This window comes from Trachinotus anak, unplaced genomic scaffold, assembly GCF_046630095.1.
Source record: "Trachinotus anak isolate AG129_WGS33_773 ecotype Australia unplaced genomic scaffold, CSIRO_AGI_Tana_v1 ptg000026l, whole genome shotgun sequence".
NCBI lineage: Eukaryota > Metazoa > Chordata > Actinopteri > Carangiformes > Carangidae > Trachinotus > Trachinotus anak.
The window spans coordinates 161,937-166,384 of NW_027273877.1; positions in this window are offsets into that span (position 1 = coordinate 161,937).

The following is a 4,448-nucleotide window of genomic DNA, read 5'->3' on the forward strand; positions in this document are numbered from 1 at the left end:
GCAGCTTGTTTTGAACAGACAGAGGGGAGCAGTTGTGTCTTTCAGCTTCTGGCATCAATATCTGCCGACCTATCCACCCGCCTCATCTGCTCAGGTTGACTAAAGAAACGCGCTGATCCAACCTGTTTTGGCATATTGACGTGGAGGACGAGGTAACACCAGCCACGTCACCCACAACCACACACGAGCCTCTGAGGAGCGTGTGTGTGGCCTTGAAGGCTGGGGTTAAAGGTCAAACCGTGTGGGTGAAGGTGCTCAGTGAAGCGTCACAGGGAGAGAAAACACAGAGAAATGTTTTCCTGTCAAACAAAATCACAACAGCTTTATTGTCTGTGACACACTGGACACTGAACCAATCCGAACGTCGACTGTCACCACAGCAGATCGCTTTGCATTGCACTGCACAAACTGTGGGAACTGCAACGGGCAGCAGCTGTTTTTGGGCATGATGAAGGTGACAGAGATGGAGAGTCGTCATCATTTGCTTTGACTGTTCACTCGTGTATCTAGAGTCCTGATGCGGATGGTGTGTCTGTGTGAGTGAAGCCTCACAGTGTGGTGGGTGTTTCAGAGAGCTGTCAGTCAAACCTCTGGTCCACACAGAAACTCTGGTGGTTTGACCTGAGTGTCACGCTGAGGTCGAAGCCTCCAGGCTGAACACCGACACTCAGAAAAGGTCAGGACATTCAACTGCAGCGTCCTGCAGACACACACGCACACTCACATGCACGCACACGTGCTCTGGAAGTTTTGTGACCTTTTAGTTTGCTGCACATCGACTTCGACCACCTGCAACTTCTAAAACACGATTTTAGGAAACAGACTAAAATCTGGGCCGATATTGTCCAGCGGCTTTTAGGGGCCGAGTTTAAATCAGAAGAGAGACTCTGATCCTCTCCTAATATTGTCATAAGTTATAATTGTTGACACAAACACAGGTTTTAAGCGTTGAAAACCTGACCTCACTTTAAAGGAGTGTCCGTGCTGCAGTAGCCTGCAGGGAGTCAACGCTCAGATCTGGGTTACAGTGATGAGAGGTGGAGGCTGTGGTGGGTGTTTCCACCTTAAAAGCCTCCCCTGCCTGTTAACACTGGCCATTAGCTCTCTGTTTAAACCTTTATGGCAGCTTACACTGCGCAGCCGTCTGGACATTTCTGTGTCACTCAGCAGCAGAGACGGTACGATGGTGATAAATTAAAGAAAATCAGGAGGTTTATCGCTGGGCGCAGTCAAACCAAAGTCACTGAGACAGACAAGAGGTGAGCTGAGTGTATGTATTTATATATAGAATTTTTTTAACTTTTATTCTTTCCTAAACCTCATATTATATTCTCAGTCTTGAATTCCTGTCCAATTCCATTGTTTCAACTTTATTTATTCATGTTTTATTGCCTGTAAAACACTTTGTATCTATTATTGTAAAGTGCTACCACAAATAAAGTTCATGTTCATTATTTATTGTTGCCTCTCACAGAGCTTTTCCCTGTCTTTCCTATCACTGAGAAGCAGTGTGTTTTACCTTGATGCAGGAGGGCGAGCAGGGGAAGTGCTGGAGTATCTGTTTGTCGGGGTGGAGGTAATGCACACTGACAGCCCGACGGGTGGAGATGGGATGTGTGCAGAGACAGAGAGAGAGAGATCAGTGTTTCCTGCTGCAGCTCTGCAGATGGACTAATGAAAAGAAAAAGCATTAATGGAAACAGGCTTGGATAGAAAAATCAATCTGTCAGCGATCGATCAGAGCTTCAGTGGCTCTGATCAATTTCCAGACATTTCACATCGTCAGTAGATGAATGAGATTTAAAAAATATCTCAAACAAAGCTTTTCACTTAAATTATAAGGATGCGATGATTTTTATGATTCAAAAATCTCCTAAAAGAAAAACTCAACCTGAACACAGCCATTTGTTATGCTCTGTTTATTCTTGGGCTGGTGAAAGGCATTATGGGAAATGTAGGAAATCAATGAATTAGGCAGATTATGAACCAAACAAAGCAAAACACTTGCTGAAAACAGTTAGAGCTATACGTGAAAGTGACTTGAGTCTCACACATAAGAAAATGTGATTTAAAAACTGATCTGAGCTGCAGGTTTCCACTGTGTTTGAAAACAGGTCAGCAGCTCTGACCCCCCCCCCCCCCCCACAGTGTCCATATTTTCCGTCAGGGAAAGGGCCTGAGTGGTTATAGATGGTCATTAAATATTTCATATCTTTTCTATGCAGCAGAAGCGATGCACAACCCCACAGACTCCTGATCCAGGTGTGAAATATCCCACACAGAAGACGGGGACAGTGAATGCAGCACATGCACAGTATGTCACTGTGCACAGTGCGGTTTTCAGTCATGAACAAGAGCCACAGTCAAAGTGAGTCTGATAATAAAAGACCTCTACGATGACTGAAGAATGAAGAGGAGGAGGATTACAGCTGTGAGATGTCGATGAAGTGTAAAGTAAAATCGAGGTGCAACATGCTGCGGCCTCTGCTGCTCAGATTTTGTGAAATCTTTTTAAGCAGGTAAATCTCAGAGCTCTGAGCTTTTGGAGGGAAGATCTGACCGAGGTGGCAGCATTAAAAGCAGACAAACAAATACAAAACTGGCATTAATAAATAACACACACCAATAGGTGTCAGTGCAGTTCAAGAAGTGTGTCACATCAGCTGTTCAAGGTTGAGAACAGGACATCTGGAGATAAAATGACTTAATGCTCCTTTAAAAACAGGTAAAAGGCAGAGACTGATCAAAGTGATGATTCTAGACTAACATCTGCTTCAGATTCATCGTTTTCTGCACAAACATCCTCTCACATCTACATTTTCAACCTGTTTTAGTTTGTGTCATGTGAGAACAGTTTAGTCACTGCAGCGTTATCAAAACACTGAGTCATCCTCCCTCTGGTTTCTGGGAGCGTTTGTAATGTGGCGAATTATCTCGGTGACCAACACAGCAACATCTTTGCTCTGCAGCTTCGTCGGCCCCCGTCAGGTTTGCTCTCTCCCAGCGGGCCTCCGCGGCGGCCTGTGGTGACGGGCCATGTGACGCAGTGGCCCGAGGAAGCTAAAGTGGGACACACAACATCTTGCTTGGATGATTGATCACGTCACAAGCGGGCAAAGTTAACCGGCTGAAGACTGCGGGAGAAGATAAACTCTCATAAATGATTCGGGGCGAGTCATTAAAGATGTAAAGTCAGCAGCAGACAGTGTTTTGCACTCGGAGAGGAAGCTGCTCGTCCTGTTTCTTATAAAATACATTCATTCTGATATGGGAAATTCATTTGTGTCCACTCCTGCCATAATTAGTGAGGTTATATCATAATCATCTGGGTTTTTAGGTTTTCACCACCTTCAGTCGGGCTTTTATTTTTCTAAATAATTTATTGAATTAACTGTGATCATGAATCTGGTAAATTTGTGGTATCACTTCAGATGTAGAAGAACAAGAGCTGAAAAGGTTCAGTGCACAAAGAAAACAAAATGGATCCTCTTTGACCTCTTTTTCTCGGCAGGACGAGGGAGGCTTGATTTTCAGCACTGACTGTCCCTCTTGACGGGAGGGGACATTGTTTCTGAAGTAACGCACACTTGATCATCAAAATGAGGTTTAAGAACCGCTGGAGAAATAAAAACATATCAATGGGTTTTTTTCCAGTTCATTTTCCTTTTTTTCCATCACTGTGAGTCCCTGCTGCTGCTCGGTCACAGTTTTAGTCTACGGTGGATCGCCTCTGGTGTCAGTGTGTGTTTGTTTGCTTTCAGCTGGGCGTGAGTTCACACATCTGCTGGTGCAAAAAGCGTAAGAATGGGTGGGTGTAAATGGACAGCAGTGCTGTGTGTGTGTGCTGGGGGAGGGGTCAGTGACAGCAGCTAAAAGCACGGTCAGGTTGTTGGTGGCATGTGTCACTTCGGTGTTTAAACTCTCTGAGCTCCCATAATGCAGCTCAGGCTGGATCTCACCTCATTGGTTATTTTCCTGACACGTGTGTCATCATCTAAGACTTCGTGTTTGTGTTACATTTTTTTTTACATTTTAATTCCTGTTGCTTTTGATTGTTGTTCTAATCATATTTTTATTTGTGGTATTTAATTTAATCCTATTTCCTCTTTATTTTTACAGTTTGCGCTTAGTCATCACTGCTTTTCATACATGCTGTATAAAATGCTGCTGGGATGAAAACAAAAAATAAAACAACACATGTATCTTCTTATGGTTATCAACACTTCGGATAAAACACAGGAGAAGAGTAAACTACGGGACCTTTAGAGCTCTAGAGCTCTAGAAGCAGGTTTGGTTGCCTACTCTGTTCTCTGCCTGAAGGATGACAGGGGAATGGGGAACAGGTGAGGGAACAGGTGATGGATGGGGTGGGGACCTACACTGACGACAGGCTCTGAAAAGACAGAAGACGTCAGCAGAGACGCTGTCAGAGAGAGAAGAGGAGACAG